Genomic DNA, 27,736 nt, shown 5'->3' on the forward strand with positions numbered 1-27,736 from the left:
TTGAACTGAAAATCTATCTTTAGCGCAAGACTATACTGTCACTGTATTTTTATTCACCCCTTTGAGACTGCCTCATCCAACTGGACAATAGTCTTTTAGGGTATTACAGCTGGACTATGGGTCTTGTTGAATTAGGACTCTGTCTTGCTAGCATTATTAAATCAAGTATTCTCAAATCTTTACCTCCCAACAGTCCTGGGTTTCAGGGGCTGTCCCACTTTGAACCCTCAAACCCCAGTTCCAGTTGAAGAGCAGTTGGCCTTAGGCCCCGGTTTGAGAGGGCCCCCAAACCAAGTGGCATTGTGACCTGGCACACAAGGTCACAGTGTCACTCAAAGTTTGGCCTGTCTGCCCCACAGTCTCCATGTATGGAGGGCTGGATGGGCCAAATCTGATCGCCCTGAATCCCGCTTAATACACGTGAAATGGTGAGAGGTGTGCTAAATTACTGAGTATGCCAGACTACAATAGAATGAAAAGTGCATGATAGGTAGGACAACATGAAAAGATTTATTATAAAGTCACACTAATAACTGGTAGTCATGACTGCTGAGTGTTTTAGTAGTAGCTGCCTTTCTTCTATATCTAGTTATGCTAGATTCTTTTCAGCTACTTATAGACCAATATGGCACACACCTTCTCTACACTACAGAAATCCAGTTTCTTAAAATCATCTCTAGCAGTTTTAATTTTATAAACTATTTTGGATTCCTTCTAGCTTTACTGATTTTTATTTCCAGTACAGACCCCAGTAGTAGATGCAGTGAGTCAGCAATGAAATTATCAATGTGGTGTGAGAGAAGAATTACTTTTTCTGGCCAAAATATCTGTTTATACATCTTAATAAAACAGGCCAATTCTGTACAGCTGTATCACACTATGTGCTCCTGCTCATCTTACTGTCTATCATCCCTAAACCTCTTTTTTAGCTCAGTTTCGTAGCTGGCCGTCTTCTGTATTATAGTTACAAATATGGTGAATTCCTCCTTCCCCAAAAAATCATCTTAACCCTAATGTCTAATATTGTCTCATTGTTTCCTTGTATTCTCCCATCTGTTGTTCTTTGTTTTATACTTATCTTGCAAACTATATGGGACAGGGACTGTCTTTTGTATATATAACACCTAGCACAACCAGGTCTTGGGTCCATGACTAGGGCTCTTAGGTACTACGATAATACAAATAATAAGTTACACCAGGCCTACTACATTTCCCTCACTAACAAAATGGTTGAGTTGACATGATCTTGCCATCAGTCTGACCTCTTTCTTATCCCATGATTCCACTACTTACTTTAGAATAGCTGACTGGTTCAGATAACATAACCAACTTTCATCTTTTGTGAGGTTCCAGAATGTTAACTTTGGTCCTGATTCTCCTGAAATACTAATCTCTTGGGAGTATTGCGATCAGCACTCATTTACCCTGCCTGTGCATGCTACATTCATAGGGTGACCTATATATTCCGTTTTGCCAGGACAGGCCCTTTTTTGAGCCCTCGCCCAGCTGTCCGAACTGTTTTTGGCAAAACTGGGCATTTGTCCTTTTTGCTCTTGCCAATTGATCATCGTGCACCAAATGCATAGTTTTGCCCAAAAAATGGGGTGTGACCTCTAGTAAGGAGCAGAGGAACATGCTGGAAAGAGGGGGGCAAGCAGAATTCCAACCCTGTAGAGGGATGGAAAGCAGGCTCTGAAGAGTGGCTTGGGCTGGGCCATCCTCTTGTGGGTGGGCAGCAGGGGGAGCTCAGGCTGGTCCCACATGCTGGGGGGAGAGAGAGGCCTCGGGCCTGCCCAGGGTGGGTGGCAGGTAGGGTGACCAGACAGCAAGTGTGAAAAATCGGGACGGGGTTGGGGGTAATAGGAGCCTATATAAGAAAAACCCCAAATATTGGGACAGTCCCTATAAAATCAGGACATCTGGTCACCCTAGTGGCAAGGGGAGCTCTGACCAGCCTTGCATGTGGGCAGGCGGCAGGGGGGTTCAGGGGGGAGAGGTGGCCTTGGGCCGGCCCTATGTAGGTGGCTGGGGAGGGAAGCAGCTTGCGCTAGGGGCTGGCCAGCCTCAGGCTAGCCCTGTGAGGTGTCCCATTTTCCCTTTGCGAAAATATGGTCACCCTACACTCAGCAAGGAGCCACAGAAGAAATGCCATAGCGTGTGATGTGTGTCACTTCAGTTCTTTCTAATCAAGCAGGAAACACTGGAAATATTATGGAAACTTGACTTTATGAGACTTCTAGTCTAGCTGAAGTGATTCTGAAAATCTTCCAAATGCTTAAGTGCATCTGTCTGTCCAGGTTTTCCCAGGGGTACTTACTATTTTGTTCTTATGGGAGAGAGCACCTCATTGTCTTGTTTGCTCTAGGTTAATAATGTTCTACATCTACTACTGTACTTAACGTCTGGTTTGCACTTACCCTTCTCTATCCTTGCGGTACTTCCCCTGTTCCTCGTGAGCTTTGGCCGCTTATCACTGTCTTACATTCCTTGGAATTAATAGAACTGAACCGTGTTTTAAACAGAGACTGGCTGGAGCTGCGAAAAGGGACTTTTAACCAGCCCAAAGCTGAGTGCGCTGGGGCCTAGGGGGCTGGTTCTCGTGGAAGTTTGTTCTTTCTGACCACGCTCCTTCCAGATTCCTGCAGCCGGGTCTGACAGGGGGTGAAGCCAGCGAACAAAGCCGGGCTCGGGAGCGAGGGTTTTTTTCTCACACTCCGCACCACACGAGAGGTGCGCACACTGCAGCCCAAGGCTCTGGCCTGAGGCGCTCACAGGCTACCACAGCCCGGGCACCGCGAGTCAATGCGCCGCAGCCCCCGCTGCACTAAGTGCTTCTGAAGCCCCGAGGGCCCGCGCCTCTGCCCCTGCCCGAGCGGGGAGCCCGGCGCTCAGCTCACCTGCCCGGCCCCGGGCCGTCCCTGACTCCTCCCTGGCTCGGGGTGGGCGGGGGCGAGGTCTCCCGGCCGGGCTGGCCCCCTCCCCCGTCAGTGGAGGCGGGGAGTCTGTGCTCAGCCCTCGGCTCGATGGTGCCTGGCTCCGGCTGTTAGCAGGGCGCGGAGCGGAGCCGCTGCGGGCAGGTGAGAGCGCGCAGCGCCCGAGAGGAGCCGGGGACGAGGCAGGCTGGGGGGCGGCGGGGCCGCTCTGTTACCGCCTCCCGGCGGAAAGGGCCGTGCCCGGCCGCAGCCACTTTCCTCGGGCACCAGCGGCTCCTGAGCTCCGGGCAGGGCGGGCAGGGGCGCGCTGCTGGCCCGGGCACGGCTTCCCGGCGCGGGTGGGAGCTGCCTCGGGGTCAGGGCATGGGGTGGTGTCTGCTGGCCGGGGCGGGGGGCGCTGCTGCCCGGGCGGAGGAAGGGGATCGGCTGTGGGGCGCCTGAGTGAGCTCGGAGCTAGTGCTGGGAAGTTGCTCTGTGGCTCCCAGCTCCGAGTTGCTGTGCTCGCTGGTTTGGTTTTCTCTCCTTCACACCGGCGTCTGGCCAAGGGCGCGGAATCCTGCAGCCTGGATTCCCCCCCCAACAAGCTACTCAGCACAAGACTCTCTATAAAATCATCTGACAAAAATGGGGAGGCTCCCCGGAACCGCTGTTAATTGCACCCTTGGTAGTATTGCTTCAGGAGCGCATCAACAGCAGGCTTTTGAAGTGTCCCATTAGCATTGCTTCCCGGGGTCAGCGTCACCTAGACCGTAAAGGTGAGATTGCTAGTGTAGCATGACGCTGGTATTTCTACCATTGTTGTACGTGGTATAGGGGTTAAGGGCCAGTTGCTGCCTGGCCCCAGCTGGGCAGGAATGTGAGCTTTTTGGGGCAGAGCCTGCCTGCTCTGGGTGTTTGTACAGTCCATAGCACACTGGGGCTCTGACAATAGAAATGTTAAATAAGAGTAATCAAGCTCTAATTTCTGCTGCCATTGGTGGAGCTGATCAGTGATAGCAAGGAAAGCAGGGAGAATTTTGGGGGAAATAAAGTCAGTGCAACCAGGCCTGTGTCTTACCAACTTCCCCTTCTTGTTGTAAAGTCCTCTGGGCAGGAACTGTATTTTCATACCTGCTGCGCAGCTCACTGGTGATACTTATAGTAATAATGTACTGGCTGGTGTTGGCCCTGCCCTTAGATTTCAGATGAGTTCATGTGATCCGGTGCTGCTGGGAACACAGGTAGGGTTATCATGCATCTCAGAGGTGTGTGGGTGTGGAGTTGCACACTAGGCTGCCTGTTGGCTAGGGTTAGTGTGGGTATAATCTTAGCACCCTCGAACCATGACTTTGGTGGAGATGGGGGTGTGCCAACTTGTAGACACACATTCCTCAGCAGATTCCAGGGATTCCTGAAGTAGGGGGGGACCTCTGACTTCTTCATCTCCCTTTTATTCTATGAATTAACTTATTTTGGGGAAGGGGATTGTGCCTGCTTTGTGTGTGTTCACTTGCATAGGAAAGTCTTGGAAGACAATTCACCCATTCATTCCTCCTTCAGTTAGCCATGCGAATGATATGTTGTATGTGTTTGTATACGATGACAGCTTTATAGAGAGATCAGTGCTGCCTCTGGTGAATATGGACTAGCATCAGCAGCTGGCTGAAGAACAATTTGTCACAGCTTTTACCTCTAGCCTGTACTCTTTCTCCCCTCCCCCAATATGTAATTTTCTTGCTGTATGATCTGAATATTCTACCTTGCACAAAATATTTTTAAAGGATCATCGCTGCAGATAATGGAATAGTATTCAGAGGGAAGTAATGGAAGTTCATACTTGGAGACATTTGTTTTTTAATTTTTTCTTTTTTTTAACCTCAACATTTCCAGTGTGCTTGACTTGTACAAATGTAGAAGACATGGTCTCTCTCCCAAGGATTGTACAACATAAGACTTGGATCCTGCAAATGGACACCTGAATGGATCAGTTGCTAGGATTAGTGTTGAAATCATACTCTGACAAATCAGTTCAATTATATGGAATAGCTGCACCATAGTTAAGGTTGCATTACAGAGTTCAGTTTAATAGAAGTGTTAAACCTTTATTTTGTAAAAATCTTATTTAAATGGCTAATGCCAAAACATAGAATATAAACTTTGAGCACAATTTGAAGTTTTCAGGGTGGTTTGATTAAAAATGAATTAATAAAGAGAGAATAATATTTAAAAAATGACTTCTTTTAGCAATTTTTCACTGGATTGTCTCCTGCAAAATCCAAAATAGCTTCCCTAAAGCATGGAATGTGTGACAGCTAGTTATGCTGAATTGTTGATATAATTGATAGACAGGCATATGAGGTCACTATGAAAAAGTTTTGTGATAAACTGCAAATTTGATTACATTGGGTATTTATTGCTTTTTGGTATCTGTTGGAGATGGAAGTGAAAGCCTCAGAGAGAGTTAGAAGGTGTTATCAGAATTGTTGCAGGCAATGAGAAAGTAGAAAAGAATGCACAATCTTTCCCCTTAGGTTCTTATTTAGGTCTTTTAGGGTTTTCGGTGGATCAAATGTATTGTGCTGCAGTCGTTACTGCCACTAAACTTAGCTATTGCTTGCTAATTTAGGTTGAAGGGCAGAATTTCAGGAAGTATAGTTTTTTTTTATTTTCATGTATATTATCCACTTGTAGGTTATTGCTGAAAGGCTTTTGTGGAAAAAGTATATTTTAAGGAGTGATATAAAGTCAGATTGACTGAACACAAAGAGATACCAAGTAAGGAACAATCTTGCATTGGGCAGTGCAATGGACTAGGTGATTTAATTATTTTCCTCATCTCTAATCATAATTTTTTGTTTACAGTACACTCCACCATGACAACAAAGCATTCAGCGGTGTGTGTTTGTACATTTCCCTCAAAGTTAGGATTAATTGTTTTTCTTGAATCTTTTGCAGACAAGATGTTTTCAGTTTTGTGTTGTTTTGTTTTCCTGGAATCTTGACTTTTGGTTAAAAAGTCTGCTTTGGAAGAAGACACTTGTAATTGTTTTTCAGTAATGAAAGGAGATATGTCTTTGTTCTGAGAAATGTCAAGATGTCCGCTATCAATGAATGTATATCTTAGAAGGAGTCCTTGTGGCACCTTAGAGACTAACACATTTATTTGGGCATAAGCTTTCGTGGGCTATAACCCACTTCATCAGATGCATGCATCTAGTCTATATCAGCAAAAACAACGAACACAACTACCCCTCTGAAACCTATCTTAGAAGGAACATTCAGCAAGGTTATAATTATCTGTGTAGTTAAGTATAAGATGTTTAACATTTAGTGTAAAAATAGAAAGTAATATTCTCAAAATGTTGTATCTAAGAACCCACAAATAACTTGAAAATATTTAGTGTGCTGCTATGTATGCATAATGTGAACAAATGTATTTTGAAGTATCTAGAATTTTGTCTCTATAAAATGGCTTAGAAATGGTTTTTGAAGAGAGTTTACCTTCCAAATTGCTACTTACGTTTGGTGTTTGTGTAGTTCTGCACACACTGCAGTGGTTTCTGATAAAGGAAATGGTAGTATCTTCATGGCTTATTTTTTTTCATATTTCTAAGATTCAGAAAAGTTCTGCAAGAGTTGCTATGCGTTTGTTTAGTTAAAAAGTTTCTTTCTGGGATACATGCTCATGGGATCGATCGCAGGGAATATGAAATGTTACTTGAGCATCAGTGCAGTGCAATGTAAACTCTATAAAACAGTAATCTAAAATAGATTACAGTAATGTAAAAAAGTAACAATGGAAATGGAAGAGTAATGAGTCATCCTCACTAGCACAGCCAGGAAAAATGTATTATGCACAAACTTGTGGTGATTACCGATGAGGTGACCTATCTATGGATGGGCACTGCATTTATCTGCTTACAATAGATGTTTTTATTCTCCATGACGGATTAGCTCCTTTTTCAAAAATACAATACCTATTTTTTGTTAGTCTAATAAATGGTATAATCATTTATACTATCCAAATTAATTCCTAGCAAAGCAGCACATATCATAACTGTTATGTGTGTTATTAGATTACAAGACTTGCACTATCATTGTTCCTGACATTGCACTTGTGTGAGTGTGACAGAATCCCCGGGGTGCAACCTGGGGCCGCAGGGCCACTGTGCCCCATTAACTCTGCAGCCGGGGCTGTCTCTCACACTCCTTTGCTAGTGACAAGCGGCAAACCCCTCTGGGCTGTTATCACTCAGCGCAACAGCATGTAGAGCCCCATATTCAGTTGCTACATTGCATGAGTGCCCCCAGAGCCACTCATGAATCACACAGAGAAAGGCACCAGCCAAATCCCCACAGCTACCAGCCTTGTACCTCAGGAATATACAGTCTTGCAAGCTTATTAATTGGTTCGCCACTTCATCAATGGAATATATATATACACCAGCCTTTGTAAACATGAGTAGATTTACCAAACACTTCAGGCAAACTCATTGGTAAAGATAAACAGTAAAACAAGTTTACTGATTGCAAAAGATAGATTTTAAGTGATTATAAGTGATAGGCAAAAAGTCAGAGTGGTTACCAGAATAAAGTAAAATCATGCAGTCTGCACTCTCAATCCTATTAGACTGGACAACATCTAGATTAAATTGTTTTTTTCATCCCATTAGATATTGTAATTCATAGAATACAGGTTTCACCCTTGAAACGTGGGCCAGTCTCCTCTGTTGGAGTCTTCAGTCTCTCAGTGTCCTTGGTGTTTGCAGCATGGGTGGGGAGAGGAGAAAAGGCCAAGCATGGGGCCACTGTGTTCTTTTTTATACCCTTAGTCCATGTGCTTGGAGAATGCAAGTCCAGGCATGTCTGTGGGCATTGCTGAGTCACCAGGCAAGGTTGAGCAATTCCCCTGGTGTAACCTGGTGCAAATGAGTCATTGCATTGCAGCTCTCTTGCTGGATAATGGCTGTTGAGGGTTGTTTGACCACCCAGGCATTGGTTATCCCCCTGGTTATTGTTTTTAGGGAGCTAGTATCTGGGCACTTCCCAAACCCACAGCATATTTTAGTGACAGCCATAAAACACAATTCTCACAATTTCATATGCATTAATGATATATATATATATATTTAGATGGAACTGTGTGTTTCAGCAGATCATAACCTTTCCTACCATACCTTACAAGGCATGCTTTATATGCAATATCACAGTTATATACAAATAATGAATGTGGGGGGGCAGGGGACTCAGAGCGTTCCACTGGCGTGTAGAGTGTTACAGTGGATTTCCCTTTACTGTGGACATGTGGAAGAAATGGAACTTAACTCTCTAAGGCCACGTCCAGACTAGGTATTAAAATCGATTTTAGATACGCAACTTCAGCTACGGGAATAACGTAGCTGAAGTCGAATTTCTAAAATCGAGGTACTCACCCGTCTGGACGGCGCGGCATCGATGTCCGCGGCTTTCCGTGTCAATTCCGGAACTCCGTTCGGGTTGATGGAGTTCCGGAATCGATGTAAGCGCGCTCGGGGATCGATACATCGCATCCAGACTAGACGCGATATATCGATCCCCGAGCAATCGATTTTAACCCGCCGATGCCGCGGGTTAGTCTGGACGTGGGCTAAGGGTATGGCTACACTTGCAGCTGTACAGCACTGCCGCGGGAGCGCTCCTGCGGCAGCGCTTTGAAGTGCGAGTGTGGTCACAGCACCAGCGCTGGGAGAGAGCTCTCCCAGTGCTGCAGGTACTCCACCTCATCATGGGGATTAGCTTACAGCGCTGGGGCACTGTTTACACTGGCACTTTACAGCGCTGTAATTTGCTGCGCTCAGGGGGGTGTTTTTTCACCCCCCTGAGTGAGAAAGTTACAGCACTGTAAAGTGCCAGTGTAGCCAAGGCCTAAGGCAGGGGTGGCCAACCTGTGGCTCTGGAGCCACATGTGGCTGTTCAGAAGTTAATATGCGGCTCCTTGTATAGGCACCGACTCGGGGGCTGGAGCTACAGGCACCAGCTTTCCAATGTGCCAGGGGGTGCTCAGTGCTCAACCTCTGGCTCTGCCATAGGCCCTGCCACCACTTCACCCCTTCCCACCCACTACCCTGAGCCTGCCATGCCCTTGCTGCTCCCCCTTCCCTCCCCCTGGAGTCTTCTGCATTCCACAATGCAGCTGATGGGGAGGAAGGGGGAGGCACAGATCAGTGGTGGGCGGAAGGTTCTGGGAGAGGGCGGGGGAGTTGATGGGGGTGTAACTGTGGCTCTTTGGCAAAGTAGATTGCTAAATTCTGGCTCCTTCTCAGGCTCAGGTTGTCCACCCCGCTCTAAAGTATGTCTGTGCTACGTTTTGAAACCTGTGGCAGCGAGTCTCAGAGCCTGGGTGGGGTTGCGCTACATTGCTAAAACCAGCAGGTAGACATTATGACTCAGGCTGGTACTTGGGTTCTGAAGGTCACCCTTCTCCGCAGGCCCCAGAGCCTCTTTGAGACTCGCTGCCACAGTGGCTTCCTCAGAACTGGGCTATGGATGCAATCAATATCATTTCTGTGCAGCCTAGAAGTTTCCCTCAATAGCAGGATGAAACATATTTTTATGGTGAATAAGAGTATAATGTCTATTTCAATTCTTACCCACACTATATAGCTAAAAGTGGATCTTTTGGGGAACAGGGTTAAAGTTAGTTTTCCTGGAGGCTGCAATGTCATCTGGAATGTAAAGATGAAATGGCATGACCTCTGACTAGAATACTTAACCCTTTGGTCATAGAGCAACATGAGATAAATGTTTTTACAAACTGGTAGTAAGCCAATTAGTTAGCATAGGCCAAAAAGTTAAGCTTTTGTGCCCCTCCTGTTTTCTGTTCTTACTATGGAAACAAGCTGTTTGTATTGTAAACTGATCAAATATGTCAAGGCTAGGAACCTGCAGAAACCTGTAATTTAAAATGGTATATAACAATTTGAAAACAAGGATTTTGTAATTGAAACACTAGCAAAACTTTAATTGTAGTGTCTTTACTATGTAATGTTGTGACAGTAGATGACAAGAAGAATCTTTTCATTACAAAAAGAATAAGTATTTGTATTATTTTAGCATGTAGGAACCCTAGGTTCATATACCATCAAATGATCTGTTCTGTCAACATTCTAGACTTATTTTTTAAACTAATTTTGTAATTTAATGCTTTCAGTAGGAATTGCACTCCAGCTTCACATAAGATTGTTATATGATATGCAAAAACCTACATGGCATTAATGTTGTGAAGTCAAACGCTCACAGTTAGTAAATGAAAGGATCAGGTTGTGTTCACAAAGTTAATTTGTCCATATAAATGTATAACATAAATATACACTAACAGCCTACTAATTAAAAAATGCTACCTATGTAATATGGCCACGTTAATATTTAAATATTAATTTTAATATTTAAACCGTAACATCTGCATTTCCTGACTTTTTGGATGCTTTTTAAAGTTCATGTACAAACATGAGTCCTACGTTTAGACTATTTGTGTATGTAAGCCTTTGCAGGATCAGGCTCTTTACCTACAGTATATTACTGCAATTTTTCTTCTTCTTAAATATAGAAGTGGAGCTGTGCAATGTTTGCGAACTGGCAATAACACAAGAAAAACCTAATAGAAATATTTTACTGCACTTGTGCACAAGTGAATGCACTTAAAAGGTTAAAATATTTTTTCAAAGTTTCCCGATGACATGTTTCGTATTGAGGGCTAACAATAAATGAAGTTTGAACTTCTAAAAGTTAAGGCATGTTGAGTTACTTGTTCATGTAAGTTTATAAAGTACTAGAACAGAGGAAGTAATTTCTCCTCATTCTGTAAATGGAAGTGATTGAAAAGATTTTGCTAACAAATTCCAGAAACCTTTGGACTGAAGTCAAGCACTGGAAGCTTCAGCCCCAAAGAGTTTTTCAGAAAGTTATGAGTGGGGTTTACAATGAAAATTGGGTTGTAACTTGTTTGCTAACTGTATAATAAACTTCTTGTATATTTTAATGTATGTTTTGGGTCCATCACGTGAGAATTTGGGAAATTGAAAAGGAGAGAATAAAGAGCTAATCTTAAAAACATATATGAGAGTCTGTTTTTAGTTTTACTGTAATATTTACTGGTACCTCTTGTACTGTGGTTACCCAACAACTAATATTGATAAATGACATGTTCAATGCATTGTTTTTTGAACTTTGCCATGAAGTTAAAGTGTAATATTAAGGAAGTACCTTGTGTTCTTTCAGGCAAATTGTGTTCTTTTTCTTATAAGTTAGCCAAAAGTAGAAATTGGCTTAGTTTCATTCTACACACCATGGTATTTTACCAGTCTGGCTTCTAAATCCATTACCATAGCGATAATGACATAACAGTAATGTCTAGCCCTTCCAGCCAGTATTGTGATGGAAATTTTAAAATAGGCCCCTAATACAAGGCACATTATGAGCCTGAGTCTGAAAAGTGCGGAGTGTTTCAGTGTATAACATGGTGTATGAGAGTGAATTTTCTAGGGCAACAGCTTTTGTGTTATGTTATAGATCAAGGGTTCTCAAATGGGTTGGGACCCCTTAGAGGGTCACGAGGTTATTACATGGGGGGGGGGGTCGTGAGCCGTCAGCCTCCACCCCAAACCCCGCTTTGCCTCCAATATTTATAATGGTGTTAAATATATTAAAAAGTGGTTTTTAATTTATGGGGGGGGGGTCACACTCAGAGCCTTGCTGTGTGAAAGGGGTCACCAGTACAAAAGTTTGAGAATCACTGTTGTAGGTGAAGATCTTCAACAAAGCACTGACTTTTCATGAAGAAAAGTATCTTAATGAAAGCGGAGCTCCTGAGCTGGCTGGACATGTTCACAAAGATCCTATTCTCATCTAGCGTAACCACTGTTGTATTGAAGAGATTTTCTCAGTCTAAAAAAACCTGGAGAATTAATACACAGGAACATTACATTATTTGTCAGTTATGTCTGGTCTATAAATCACATAATGAAGCACAAAAAAACAGAAATGGAAAAATATGGCCCTCCACTCCTCCATTCATAGAGACAGTCTTCATTAGTAGGACCACCACCATGCATCTTTGACAGCACATTACACCTTTAACTTTGTCCCAGCAGGGATGCCAGACTCAAAATGTGAGTGAACAGGATTTTCCAGAACTGTGCAGAAAGGATAGTGATCTGTTTGGTGGTGGTAGGGAGTTTAGATAAAGGATTAGTGGAAAGCTGGCGTCCCTATTAGGGCAGAGTTAAGGTTATGGTATATTGTCTCTGATATATGGTGGTTGTCATTGAATGGGATCTTTGGGTTTTTGATTATGGAGCGCAGCTTGAAACCCGTAACTGACAACTACTGGCCTGAGGACTGAGCCTACTCACATGAGTGAATAATACCTGTGATGTAATGTCCAAAGACTATGCTCCTTCTTCCCCAAAGCTATGCATCCTGCAGTTTAAAATGACAGGTGTGTACTGTATATAACTGTAACATTTTCAGTCATTTTGTTTATGTAATATATTTGAAAAATTGTAAATAGTACTACAGATAGTAAAGTATTTTAGTACACTCAAAGCACTGCACCAGAATTTGTCCAATAATATTTTACCAGCTAGTCTGACAAGCTGCAGAGCTTGATGAATACTGTGAAAAAAGCATATGTTGAATTATTATTCAACATTAATGCTGGTAAAATTCCTCAAGTAATTTGTTGATTACTGTTTGATTAACCCAGTTTAATTTATTTCCTTATTTATTGCCCACTGTCTGTTAGGGGCTTTCCAGACAGATGAGAAGGCACAGTGCCTACTCTTTGGAGCTCGCACCCTAAGGATCTCTCTTGGTCTAATATTCCCCATCATTTTTGTCTTTCCTACCATAGATCATGGTGTATCTTTTCCTATCTTTTTGTCTTCAGTGTCCTGTTTCTTTCTTTCTTCTGACTTCTTTGTCTTCCACTCCCCAACACATTAATTACATTCTCTACTTCCTCCCCCATTTTTCTTTTCTTCTCCCATTTCTCCTGCAAATCATACTTTTCATGTCATGCTTTTCTTTTCTAATTTATCCCATCATTTATCCCTCTCTTTCTTCCACCCACTCATACCCATCCAGGCTGAAGGCTTGGAAATCGGGTTAGACATTTACAGCCGGAGGACTAAACGTACTAGCTGCAGACTGGTATTAAAGATGAGGAATATTGTTATCCAGGTGCAACACTCAGGTGGGAAACTAATCCCAGTTGCTTGGATTCTTGTCAGGGTGCTGATCATGTTCTCTAGATCTGCTCAAGGAAGGGGAGAATGCAGGCAGCTGCCATTCCCACCCCCATTCTGAACTCTGCAGAGGTTTCTGCTGTGGGAAGAGATGTGCAGTCCAAGAGGATGACAATTGTCCCTCCTGAGATCTGTGGAAATTAGTTTGAAAACAATAAGAACAAAAACATACCTCAAGGCCTTAGTAACTTTTCAGAGCTGTCCCATCCCAGGAGGAAGTCTGTCAGGGGCAGAAGCATAGGCCTCCTGCAGCCTCCAGACTTGCTCAGTGCTACACACACATGCTGATGATGTGTGTGGTGATTTCCTCCAATGGAGTTCCCCTCCATGGGTGTTTCTGTGGGAGGCCAAGGTATTGTCCCTGTATCATTTTTGATGACTTGCATCTTTTTGCCAGGTGGGTGTCTGATAAAGTTAAAGTCTGTCCTGCCAGGAAGTGTTTTTCTTTCTCTCTGATTTCTCCCGACCCCTGCTTTCTAAACGTAGGGAGGACTTGAAAGCCTGAGCTCCAGCCTGCAACATCCATACCGCTATTTTTGACGCACTAGCTCAAGCTCCACTATCATGAGCCTGTCTTCCCAGGATGGGAGGCTTGCTCTCATCTGCAGTGTAGACATACCCTAAGAGGCTAAGTGAGAAAACAGGGACTGTGTCTGAATCAATATCCTCAGTGAACAGTGCTCTTGTCTACCTTTACTGCTTATCCTCACACTGCAGAAAAAATAACAAAATTCCCGTCAGGTTCACTGATGCCAACAGATTTTTCAGTAACAATAGTGAGAACCAATGGTAGTTGGTTTCCCCTCTGTGGCATGTTGGTAAAGCAGTGAGTAGCAGCAGAGGCATTGGGGCGGGCTGGCTGGCTGGCTGGCTGCAGACTCAGGAAGGCAGCACTTTATTGATTTACTGCTGTTTTAGGTTTCTTTCTTTCTTGAAAGCTTAGATCCTGTAGATGAAAATTTACCAGAAAATGTTTCTTATTTGCCTCAGGTGGAGGGATTTTTGTAACCCCAACAGAAATTGTTGGGTTACTATTTATGTTGCCATAAGTGGAAAATATTACTTGCCCATGGAATAATTATTTCAGACATGTTCATCTGAGCAGTTTAACAAACTTCAGAATCTATTGTGACCTCACCTGTGTGTTAGTGGAAATAAATCTAAATGGCAAAATTTTACACTGTGGTTGAATACTGTAATTAAACTTGAGAAACTAATAGTAGGACTGCATGTGTAAAAGATTTAATAAAGTGGTAATCATGGAGTCCCCAGTGTTTGGGATTATAGCACAGTGAATTTGCTCTGATCTTGTACCATCTCTGCCAACAAGGTTGGCAGTCTCATTGAAGGAGTTTATCCAAGTGTAGTTCTATTTTAAGTAGAATGGAATGGATGATGAAATCCACAGCCAAACATTTAAAATACTTAGTTTTTAAATACTTAGTTTTTTCACATGTGCCTCTAACTAAGCATTGAATCCGCTGTATTTGAATTACATTGTTCCATTATTTGTTCTGCTGAGACACACTATTCAATTTAGAATGTAAACCTTAATTTCAGATGTGGCGTAATAAGGGTGCCTTTTTCATGTCTACTTATTTTGTAACATTTCTTGTTGTACTAGAAGGCCAATGTAGTATTCCATTCTGTCCTGGGGGGAAGTGATGGTGAGACTTTCTGCAAAGTGCTTTCATTTAAAAGACAAAAACTCAATGTGGTTGATCACACCAGAAGATGCCTGAGTCATTAGCACATTCACTGACTTCTACAGGATCTCCCCTATGCTCTGTCATCCAGGAATGCTAAAAGTCATTAATATTCGGATAGCCCCGTGACACTCAAAGATCTGCGCATGACAGAGTCCAAAATGCAGGAATTTAGGAATCCTCAATTTTACATTAGACACATTCCCCATTCTAATGGTGCCTAAACATAGAATTAAAAACTGTAAGTACAGCTACTATAACAATGAAAATGTGACTAGTTGGTTAAAAATGGCAGTGTTCATAAATTCAGTATTAACACACACACACACCTTTCCCAGAAAATAGTTCTCAGCAAGAAGCAACCATTTGGAAACTTTTAGCACTTTTTGAGCTATCTTAGGGCAAGAAGTCTTAAAAATCTGTTTAAAGTAGAAAAGTATACACATGTGAACACACACACTTATTACCCTCATGTTAATACAAACATGGATGAACAGATTTTGCTTAGTTTCAAAGTAAAAAGGCACCATATGCAAAAATGATAAAGTCTGAGCTTTACTGGAGGGGGAGCGGGAGAGGGGAAGCTACTTTCAGTGATGAGAACCTTGTACGAGCTGCATTAAGCCCCATTGAAGGGCTCAGCATGGTTATAGCAATGTGGCTACATGTAGTCATTTTTGGGACTGGGGCAGTGTTACTTACATGGGAAAAATGTTACAACTGTACTCTCCAGGTTGCTCCAGCAGCAAGAGCCTTTATTTCTGAATACAAATCAGAGGGTTGGTTTAGCACTATCAAGCTTCGTGCAAGACATAACTAATTTACCTGACACTAGTCTGAGGACTTATAGCCTAGTCTACAATAGAAAAGGTTTGCTGGTTTAACCATACCGGCATAGTGATACAAACAAACTCTCCTAATCTAGACACAGATTATACTAGCATAAAAGCATTTCTGTTGGTACAATTTATACCAATTTTGTAAGTGAAATAAGCTATACCAGCAAAAGCACTCTTATGCCAATATAACTGTCTACACAAGGGCTTTTGCTGGTATAGAAACTTTGGGGGTGGGGGGTAATGACACTCCTAACTGACATTTTTATGGTGGCAAAAGTTTCTAGTGTAAATCTGACCTAAGCCACTAGCCAAGGTGACAAGTATCAGAGGGGTAGCCATGTTAGTCTGGATCTGTAAAAGCAGCAAAGAGTCCTTTGGCACCTTATAGACTAACAGATGTTTTGGAGCATGAGCGTTCGTGGGTGAATACCCACTTCGTCTAGTCAAGGTGAAAAATACCTATGCAGCCACTGCCCTGTAATTTAAAGAAATAAAACAATGTGTACCATTTACAGTAGACTGAATGAAAATGTTACCATTAATGACTATCCATGGAATGCCCTTTTATTATTTATTATTTGTAATTGGTTACCTGTCTTGCTAAGTATTCCTTTCTTTCAGGCATCACTCCACTTGTTCTCTTGTTTCCTATCATAGATCATGGTGTATCTTTTCCTGCATTTTTTAAATTGTCTATATCCAAAATTTGGGCTGCTTTTCTTCTACCAGCATAGTTAAAGCAATACAAATCCTGTGGGATGCATACAGTTATACTGGTATAAAGGTAGTTATATGGTTATACCTTATTCTTGTTCATGAAGGGGAGTAAGTTATACTGGTAAAAGGCACCTTTATACTAGTAGAACTGAATCCACACTAGGGGTTATATCAGGGATCGGCAACCTTTGGCACGCAGCTCGCCAGGGTAAGCCCCCTGGTGGTCCAGGCTGGTTTGTTTACCTGCAGCGTCTGCAGGTTCAGCCAATTGTGGCTCCCACGGGCTGCAGTTTGCCACTCCAGGCCAATGGGGGCTGTGGGAAGTGGCACGGGCCAAGCGATGTGCTGGCTGCTGGTTCCCGCAGCTCCCATTGGCCTGGAGCGGTGAACCGTGGTTCGTGGGAGCTGCGATCGGCCGAACCTGCGGACACAGCAGATAAACAAACTGTCCTGGCCTGCCAGGGGGCTTACCCTGGCGAGCTGCGTGCCAAAGGTTGCCGATCTCTGGGTTATATCAATCCAAAAACTGTGCTAGACCTATCCTCAGAGTCTGTTTCCTTTTTTTTTTTCTCCCTCCAACCTGGAGAATGCTGCTATTGTTTATTATTATTCCTAATTTATAGATTTGATAGTGGAGGAAGAGGAGAGAAAATATAGAGGGGAAGGTTAGATCACACTGCATATCGAAAGAAAGACAAAGGAATATATGATGTGGTGGGAGAAACAAATACCAGCACTGAAAACAAGACAGGAAAAGATACACCATGATCTATTTAAAAAAAAAAAAAAAAAGAGTGGATAAGAGTTCAATATTTTAATTAATAACAGAGTGGAGACTATGCTAATAAAATTTATAGATGGCACTATCCTGGAAGGGTTTGCAAGCACTTTGGAGGACAGGATTAGAATTTAAAAGGACCTTGATAAATTGGAGAATTGGTCTGGAATGAACAAGATGAAATGCAGTAAAGGCAAGTGCAAAATACTGCACTTAGGAAAGAAATTTAAAATCACAATTACATCTAGGTGGTAGTTCTGTTGAGAGGGATCTGGGGGTTATACTGGATCACAAATTTAATATAAGCCAATTATGCGATGCAGTTGTGATAGGCTAATATTCTGGGTGTATTGACAAGAGTGTTATACCTGAGAGGTTCATTCCACTTGGCTCTAGTGAGGTCTCAGCCTGAGTGCTGTGTCTAGTTTTGGATGCCAAAATTTCAGAAAGATGTGTACAAATTGGAGGGAGTCCAGAGGAGAATTATAAAATGTTAGAAGGTTTAGAAAACCTGAGCTATGAGGAAAGATTTAAAAGAACTGGTAGTTTAGTCTTGAGAAAAGACTGAGGAGGGGACCTGATAACAATCTTCACTGTCCTCTTCATAATAACCTTTAATATATTTGATCTATTGTTCTCTGTATTCATTGAAGGTAGGATAAGAAGTAATAAGCTTAATCTGCAGCAAGGAAGATTTAGGTTAGATATTAGGAAAAACTTCTCAACTACAAGGATAGTTAAGCACTGGAATAAGTTACCAAGGGTGGTGGTGGAATCCCCATCATTGGAGTTAAGAACAGTTAGACCAGGGGTTCTCAAACTTTTTTTTGCTGGGTCCCACTGTGAAAATACTTCAGGCTGTGATGATAACTCTCTCCCCACTCCCCCACCAAAAAATGTGATAGCAAATTACTGTATATACTCATAGGAACGCTAAATGAAGCAGGTAATCATTATCCCTGCAGTGGAAGGTGCTGAAGCCTTTCAAAAAGTGTAAATCAACAGCTTCATAAATAATATTTGGGCTTTTAAGAAACACATTTTTTTGAAAATATAAAATAGACAACAGGGTACAGTTTGGAGACCCGGAAGTCTTTTTCAGTGACTGTGACAAAAACCATAGCATTGTCCAAGGCCTGTGGCTTTATACACAACTATGTACAAACAAGTATCTAGACACCTAATGTGATGGGTGCTGCTATTTTGAAGCACACAATTTTTTTCAATCACAACTCCAGGGAACTGAGGCAGACTTTTAAATCGGTCCTCCACATTCACTCCCTGGCTGCCTGGCTCTGAAGGCTGTGCTGCTGCCAGCAGCATAGGGTGACCAGGTGTCCGGTTTTCGACTGAAACACCCAGTTGAAAAGGGATCCTGGCAGCTCTGGTCAGCACCGCTGACCAGGCCATTGATTGTCCAATTGACAGCATTGTGCAGCAGGGCTAGCAGGCTCCCTGCTAGCCTCTGCACTGCTCCCAAGAAGCAACTGGCATGTCCCCGCAACTGGCTCCTACATGTAGGGGCAGCCAGGGGGCTTCAGACATTGCCCCCACCCCAAGCGCTCTCCCCATTGGCCGGGAACTGCAGCCAATAGGAGCTACAGGGCAGTGCATAGAGCCACCTGGCTGAGCCTCTATGCAGAAGCCAAAGTGGGGACTGTTGCTGCTTCCAGGAGCTGCTAGAGGTAAGTGCTGCCCGAACCCTGCACCCTAACCCCCACCTGGACCCCTACCCCTACCCCAGCCCTGATCCCCCTCCTGCCTTCTGAACCCCTTGATCCCAGCCTGGAGCATCCTCCCATACTTCGAACCCCTCATTCCCAGCCCCACCCCTTCCTTCTGAACCCTGCTGTCTCAGCCCAGAGCCCCCTCCCATATTCTGAACCCCTTGACTTCACCTCCCCAGTCTAGAGCCCCTCCTGCACCCAAACCCCTCATCCCTGGCCCCACTCCAGAGCCTGCACCCCTAGCCATAGCCCACACCCCTTCTCGCATCCCCAACCCACTGCCTCAGCCTGGAGCCCCCTCCCACACTCTGAACTCCTCATTTCTGGCCCCACCCTGGAGCCTGCACCCCCAGCCAGAGCCCTCACCCTCTCCCACACCCCAGCCTCCTGACCCAGCCCAGTAAAAATGAGCCAATGAGTGAGGGTGGGGAGAGTGAGCAACAGAGGAAGGGGTAGGTGGAAGGGGCAGGGCCTCAAAAAACGTGCGGGGCCTGATACAAATGTTCCTTCTACTGATGTAGTTTATTCTTTTTTCGGTATGCGAATAAGCTAATACTGGTATAACTGATTCACACGAGGGATGTTGTTTGTACAGCTTTAACTATAACCAGTATTATTAAAGCAATACAATTATTGTATATAGACAAGGCCTTAGATTCTCTTTGAGGATTATTGGGAAGAGCTCATGATAGCCACCAAAGTGAAGGAATATTTTTTATCATCCTTTAAGGAATATAAAGAGGTTTTGTATCCTCGCAGCACTGGCAAAGCATCCCTAAACAAACTGAGAGCAGTCACAGGGTACGTCTACACTACCCACCAGTTCGGCGGGTAGTGATCCATCTATCGGGGATCAATTTATTGCATCTAGTGTAGACATGATAAAATCGATCCCCAATCGCTCTACCGTTGACTGCAGAACTCCACCGCAGTGAGAGGTGGAAGAGGAGTCGACAGGGGAGCGGCAACGGTCGATTCGCCGCTGTCCTCACAGCCAGGTAAATTGACCTAAGATACCTGTATGTGGTAAGAAACATGTATGTTTCTTAGGTTGTCACTCCCCCTCCCCTCCCTCAACGTATACGTAGCCATTGTTTACATTTTTGTAAGAAAGATTCTCTGAAAGACTTTCTTTTACAAACTTAGATTTTGCCTCTAGGCTTCTAAAATATGTACAGGATACTTTATTTACACAATATGATATTGTTGAGCTATATTAAGATAATTTATTTGGAACAAAATAAAAAGCTTTCAAGATTCACAATTGCAGGAAAATGTAGTAAAACAACGAAAAACCTCTTGTGGAGAAAGGGTGGGTCATATCAGATGTTTGGATACAAACCAGCTATTGTATTTGAAAGCACAAACTTCTTTTAGAACCTATAAGTGTCCTCATATTATTTAGCTGTAGTTGTTTCCATATTTTTGTTATACTTTAACAGGATTCTACAAAATCAGCGTGTGTAGCCAAGGCAAAATTCTACTTAGTAGCATAGTTGGGTACACGTTTCTCTTCAATTCTTTTGTAAGTTTGGCAGAAAATCAAAGGAGAAATTGAATGTGAGCATGTATATACAATTAATACTGAGAAGTATTTAGAGTTTGATTTTGGGGGTTGTTTTTTTTTTAGTATTTGAAGATTAGTAGGGCCTTGTACATATAGAGAAGTTATACTGCTTTATATCCGGTCCAGCTAAAGTAGTAGAACCTCACAAGTGTGGGTGCCATTGTACTGGAATAAAAGTGTTTTATACTTTTTTAGCTTACCTTGTACTAAAAGGGAAATAAGTTATATTGGTATAAGCACACTGATACTGGTATAACTGCATCCACATTGGAGATTGTATTAATATAACTATTTCCATTTAAAAAAACCCCCAGCCCCCAGCAGATGTTGTTATATTGATAAAATCTGCATGTAGACCAGGATGAATAGAGACAGAACGATTACAGATGAATAAATTGTATTTATAATTACATTTTAGATACATGATGGTTTATAAATTGGTAAAATTTAATTTAATTTAAAGATTTGCTTTTGATTAATATTTGGTGTATTTGGAAAGTTCTTTTTTCTGGATTAAAATGATGGCTCTTTTATTTAATAACATAAAATTAATAGCATGACAGTAATATATCATAATTCAGTGTGTTGTAGGAAGAAGTCAGGAGGTTACAATTAAAAAATAAAGCTCTAATTTCTGCAGTAAGCAAGGCCAATAGGTAAGTCTCCTGTATTGTTCCTGGTGACAAGTGCACTGAAATTCTGACTAATGCATTGAATATTAGTAATTTAAAGAAATAGTAGTTAAAGAAAACTGTTTTGAGTCAGGTCAATATTGAACTGCATTTTCCCACAGTGGCACATTGCCTTAGGAGAAATGCAATTCAGAAGCCTGATGTTCCCATTCTCCCCTATGGGCCAGGCTCCATGGCTGGACTATATCTCTCATAACAAACCTGGAGTCATGTGACTCCTGTGATGGTAACACATAACTTGATCAAAGAGAAAGCTGCATTACAATTTGGGAAAGGTAGTTCCCCATGGAGCCTGGCCCATAGGAGAATATGGAGCTGAACGACAGCTCCTGTATGCGATTGAGCTGATATGGAAATGCAGCTTACTGTTTTGTTGAACTGATTTTAAACTAAATGTTTTGGGTAAGTTAAACTAAAATATTCCAATTTGGGTTGAACTGACTTGAAATCAAATATTTCATTTTGATTTTCAAGACTGAAAATTGAAAGATTTTGACAAAACCACCATTTTTCCAGTGGAAAATCCCTAACCAATAGACTCATACAGGTTTGTGTGTTTTCTGTTACCTCTTTGCTAATGGACCTGATTCTAGTCTAGCTCAAGTAGTAGAGGCTCATACTTCTAGATCCAGAGGTCCCAGGTTCATTCCCTGGAGATAACTCAAAGAGGATCATCATCATATTTGGCTATGCTGTCTCTAATCACTAGTGTCACTATATTCTACTCCGGGAGCCAAAAATAGAAGCAGAAATCCTGGCACCCGACATTCCAGTTGTGTTAACGCACTGGCAGAGTATATGTTGTGTCTCCTGCTGTATGCTGGTCTCAATAGAAAATAACAATGTGCCTACCCCACCAGTGTTACTCCTATAGTTGAAGTGCAAGAGGTCTGTGCTATGATCTAAATTTCCTGTGTTCAAACCCCTGTAGGGGAAATTCAGAAGTGTGAGGACTTCAGAAGAGTTACAGTTGATTTCATACTGGAAATTATTGTATTTAGAGGTGAAGTTGGATATTATGTTAATATTTGCTTTATTATTATATGTATAGTAATTATATTTTGGTTAATGAGAACTGTTCCTTCAAGAACAGGGTGGTGCACTTAATTACAGAGTTTGAGGAAGACTGAAAGCAGGATATAGGAGATTTGCCTGTGTGAGCAGAGAGTGAACCAACCTGTTGTGCAAGCATCTTAAAGGTCAGAACTTGATTTAATAAATTCATTTTTTTTCCAGATAGCTGTCCTCATTTTTGAAGGTGTGATATTAGGATTTACTGGGGCTTGGATGTCTCGGGACTTTTTTAAGGTGAAATGGAGCCTTTCACCTGAAAGTTGCCAGTATGGATAGTGTGATTAGTTTGGAGGGTCTCAGGTTTGGCTCCCACATCACAGCTCTTGAGCCTCCCTGGGCTCTCATGGTTCCTGGCTTCTTGGCATTCCACTTTTTTACCTTTTGTCCCAAATCGTGATTAACGTTTTTTAAAAATTTGAAATTTTTCTCAGGGGGCCAAGATGGTTTTCTAGCCAGCTTTAATTTTACGCCAACTAACAGAGTCAGCAGAGGCCAAGAACTGCATGCCATAGACCATGGAAACTGAATTACTCCTATTCCTCTAGAAGATATTCTCTTCCACCTCCCCGATCTGGACTGAGGCATGCTTTCAGAGCAGCGTATGTGAGAAGATAGCCCTGCTGAGCCCTGTTGGATAAACAGAGGGCTTAATTCACCAGGGCTCACAGTCCAGTGTCTTTCACCAGCACTGTGTCTTCATAGCTGAAATTTATGGTTATATGCAAATTCTTATTAAATAATCTGCACAAAATGTCACACCTGGGATTCCACCTCATTCAGGGTGGCTCATAGTCATTTGTGAGTGGATAGGGATCAACTTGTCCAGAGATCCCACATTACCCACCCACAGAACCTAGTAGCCATGGCACCAGCTCAGGCTCTCCTGTCTGATGCCTGCATGTCATAGCAGAGAGCTAATTTCCAAGTTATACTTCCCATATGGAAAATTGGCTTTGGCTCAATCTCCTGGCTTTCTGGCTCTTGCAAGGGTGAGGGTCATAAGGTAGCAGACCCCTTCATAAGGGTACAATGAAGGGTTACGAAAATGCAGCTGGAGTCTGGGACAACATGATTGTGTAGAGATGGGAAACCTGGTCATAGATGAAGGGATTGCTTGCTAGGTGGGGTTACTTTACATAGGTTTCCTGTAAAACCTAGGACTGGCCCTGGTTCAGTGGTAGCTGGGAACTGCAGGTGTTCTTCTAGAAGTTTCAGGATTGTGAGGATAGTTTTATATGTCGAGTTGATGGATGGAAGGGGCATCAATGCTCAGTTTCAAAGTGATCTCACCTCTGTAACATTTTGTGCAGAATATAGAACACTAATGCAATTTTGTGCGCAGTTTCTAGAATTAACAGTAGTATGCTTGTATTCTGCATGTCATCATAAACCATCTCAGTCTTCAAGGTGGCCTCCCATCAGTGTGTGATACCAAGCATAAATCTTTCAGTGAAGTAGTAGTTCTGCTGCTTTCTGAGTTGTGAATAATACATGCGGTATGGTCTGGGGGCCTGGCTACCTGTGATTTTGCTTGTATGAAATCTGTCACAGGGTATTTCATTCCATTTGGGTAGGGAGAGAAGCTGGGATGTGAAGCTTTTCTTGGCTGCTCACAAAAGGAAGCAAATATTTTAAAACCCATTGGTCTAATTTCCTGTTCTTCATCAAGTGAAGCATTAGGTAGTTGTTTGATGTCACCACCAGAAAAGCTGACCAGTCATATAATAATACTCAAGTTCACTTCTTTCCAGTTGTCTGCCAAGAGTCTGCAGTCAGAAGTGCTGTGCTCTCTTTGAAAAGCCATTAGATGAAATACTGTAGCAGCTTCTCAGTTAAAAGCCTTTTGAAAACTTGGATCTTGGCCCTTGGGGCAGGGAGTGGCAGTTTGCAGAGGCTCTGAAGACATTGGCCTGGCAGGGCCAGAGTTTAGTACAGGAGCACACAAAGCCTGCTCTGGAAGTCTTATTGAAATATTATTGATTTGAATCCATAGTGTGCTATCCTCTCTGATAATTTTGGGGGGTGGATGCTATTTATTATATAATTTCTATAGAGACAGAAGTATGCTAGGTGCAGAATGAAAAGTTAAATTGAGTCAGGGAGAAGAGAAACACTGGAAAGATGGTGATTTTTTTGATCATTCCAGCTACCTGCTAGAAATTGCCAGGTTTCATCATGACTTAGCCATATTTCAGCATCACAATAGCCTAATCCAGTTCCACAACCATCAAATCCCACTGTTCTCCCGACATCTTGGGACTCCCACTCCCAGGAGATTAAATTAAATCACCTGTCTCAGGTCAGTCCCCACTGTAGGCCAACCCAATTCCTGAAAATTCTCACTTCCCATCCTAAAGGCCAAAGGGACTACACAACCTACCCAAACGCATGTTTTCCTTGCAGAGCTCTCACATCGTAGGTGGGATTCAGTAGTAACATATCCACCCGGATATGTTAGCAAGGACTATCTGTAAGTTTCACCGTGTTCTTCTTAATGCAGTTTTTGGTCCTTCCACATACTATGTTGTCTGTTTCGCTTGCTTTGTACTAAGTGCCAAGAACTCTTCCTTCTCCCAGAATAGTCTTCTGTCTGTTTTTCACTTTGCACCACCATTTTAACATTGACCTAACACATAGTTAGTTGCTGCATGGCATCACTGATGCCAGTTTATTAGTTTGCTGCATAGAGAATCCCTTGCTTGTCTATTTTGTGTTAAGCTACTGGGCAAATTTTCTAATCCTTTTTAGGTTTTTCAGTGTGGGGAAACACTACGGCATACAGTGGTAGTCTGTTCCCCCCCCCCCCAGCTTTTCATTACCTAAACCTTTACAATCTTTAGTTTGCTATATGATACTTGCTTGACAATTTTTGCATATTTTGTTCTTAGCCTTAGTGTATGAGTTGGTGCAGTAAAAAATCAAAATAATACAAGAACAAGAAGTCACTCCATTGAATTAATATCAGGCAAACATCATTTAGTTAGTCTTTTGGATTTATAATGGTCCAGAGATATGAATACTGTAGCTGAATTTTTAAATAAATTTAACCTCATACTAAAATAGGATTAGTCAAATCTTATGCTTCAGGGCATCAGTTGATGAATGCAAAGGTCAGAAAGGAATGTTTTACCCCAACTCAGTCTTGCACAGTTGGCTGGGTGCATCAAAGGTTATGTTCCACATTCCTTTGAAGCATCAAATAGAGGCCGCTCTTTGAGGTAGGATGCTAGACTTGATGGGTCAGACGTCTAACCTGATATAGTAAATACTGTGTTACTGCAGCGGTTAAATACTATGGGCAGTGAATTAGCACAAAACCTAAAAAGATTGATTGAAAATAACTACGATGTAACTGAATGTCATTTGCCATACTAGACCATAATGGCTCAGAATTGTCAGTAGTCAAGTAAAGATTTATGGCTAGGGTTGCCAACTTTCTAATCACACAAAACTGAACATCCTTGTCCCTGCCCTGCCCCTTTTTCGAGGCCATGCCCCTGCTCACTCCATCCCCCCTCCCTCCATCACTTGCTCTCCCGCACCCTCACTCAGTTGCTCATTTTCGCTGGGCTGGGGCAGGGGTTTGGGGTGCGAGTGGGGGTGAGGGTTCCAGCTGGGGGTATGGGCTCCGGGGTGGGGCTGGGTATGAAGGATTTGGGATGCAGGAGGGGGCTCTGGGCTGGGGCAGAGGGGCAGGCTCCAGGAGGGAGTTTCGGTGTGGGAGGGGGTTTCGAGCTAAGACAGGGGTTGGGGTGTGGGAGCGGTTTGAGGTGCAGGCTCCGGGTGGCACTTACCTAAGGTGGCTCCTGGGAACTAGCTGGCATGTTCATCGGCTCCTGCCCATAGGCGCTACCACCGTAGCTTCCGTTGGCTGCTGTTCCCAGCCAATGGGAGCTGCAGAGCGAGTGCTCGGGGCAGGAGCATTGCGCGAAGCCCTGTTGGCCCCCTCTACCCCTAGGAGCCAGAGAGATATGCTGGCCACTTCCCGGGAGCTGCACGAAGACGTGTAGGGAATCTGCCAGCCTGCATCAACTGGATTTTTAATGGTGAAGCCGCCAAAGTCCCTTTTCGATCCGGTGTTTCGGTCGAAAACCGGACACCTGGCAACCCTATTTAGGGCTCCATTCTCCTCTACAGGTGTTGGTTTACTACTGCTCTTCTATTGAAGGGGCATGGTATGTCCTTCCCCTGACTCTTCCATGTAAGAAGACTCAGGGCTTGGCTACACTGGTGCTTTACAGTGCTGCAACTTTCTCACTCAGGGGTGTGAAAAAACACCCCCCTGAGCGCAGCAAGTTACAGAGCTGTAAAGCGCCAGTGTAAACAGTGCCCCAGCACTGGGAGCGCGGCTCCCACCACTGTACGCTAATCCCCACAGGGAGGTGGAGTACGTGCAGTGCTGGGAGAGTTGTCTCCCAGCACTGGCGCCGCGACCACACTCTCACTTCAAAGCGCTCCCGCAGCAGCGCTTTGAAGTTTCGAGTATAGCCAAGCCCTCAATCAGCAAATCCGCTGAGATCAATGTGAGTCTTGGAGAATCCGCAGGAGGCACAGGGCATCTTCACAGATGGCTCCTGCAGAAGCTGTTTCCGTCTCTCTCCGTGATGTGGCTAACTCCTGCTATTTATCGCCCTCCCTCCTAGAAAGGGGGTGTGAGGTGGTACAGGGTGTGAAGGGAGCAGCAACACAATCTAATATAGTTTGAAGTTGCAGATTTTGGTGCAGGAAAATCTGCAAGAGACCAGCTGGCATAATTACTTGCCCCCTTCAGTTCCATAAAGGTTGGACCCCTGCAGACCCTCCGTGGAGGATGGGCTTCTGTGGTGTTGCGTGGGGGAGAGCATGTTGCATGATGGTGCTTCTCTCTTCTGTGTGGAGCCATGGAGGGGAGCATGGGGCTCTGAATTACAGGATTTCAAAAAGTTATTTCTTGTATGGCAGCATCTTGTAAAGTCCATGTCATTTGCCTTTTAAAAAAAGGTAATGGCAGCTGCTAAGAAACATATTTTCTAGCACTTTTTAAATGGACTTTTGACCAGTTAAATCTTCAGTGTGCCTCTGCCTGGGTTCTTTATGAAGTATCACATCCTAGGAACCATCTGCTGTAGAAGAACGTATATTATAAAGAGCAGTATTGAATTTTCAGACTGTAGAGCTTATCTGGATAAATTCTTTTTATAAACAAGAAAAAGGTCTGGTTCCTATTATTGCCAAAAAAAAATAATCAACAATTTCATTTGAAAAATTAAACAATTTCTGAGTAATGAGAATGTTGTTGGTTTTTTTTGGTTTTTGGTAAATATTGTCCAGATCTGGTAAGCATTTAAAAATGTGATACAATTATGTAAAAGATTCAAATATTTTTGTTTTAAATAAAGAAAAGGTTGAGAGTACTAAGGTTTAGCCCCACAGAAATGTTTATAATCCCCTGGAAAATGGGG

At 43.1% G+C, this 27,736-nt stretch overlaps 1 protein-coding gene across 1 annotated transcript in view; it reads left to right on the forward strand.

Annotated features, from left to right (window-relative positions):
- Positions 1 to 2,995: 2,995 nt before the first annotated feature.
- The window catches only part of CGNL1 (cingulin like 1), a 113,570-nt gene continuing 88,829 nt past the window's right edge, over positions 2,996 to 27,736 (forward strand). Inside the window, 1 exon segment of the mRNA XM_030578895.1 lies at positions 2,996 to 3,077. The gene's annotated coding sequence lies outside the window, so the exon portion shown is untranslated.

Source organism: Gopherus evgoodei, chromosome 10 (assembly GCF_007399415.2).
Source record: "Gopherus evgoodei ecotype Sinaloan lineage chromosome 10, rGopEvg1_v1.p, whole genome shotgun sequence".
NCBI lineage: Eukaryota > Metazoa > Chordata > Testudines > Testudinidae > Gopherus > Gopherus evgoodei.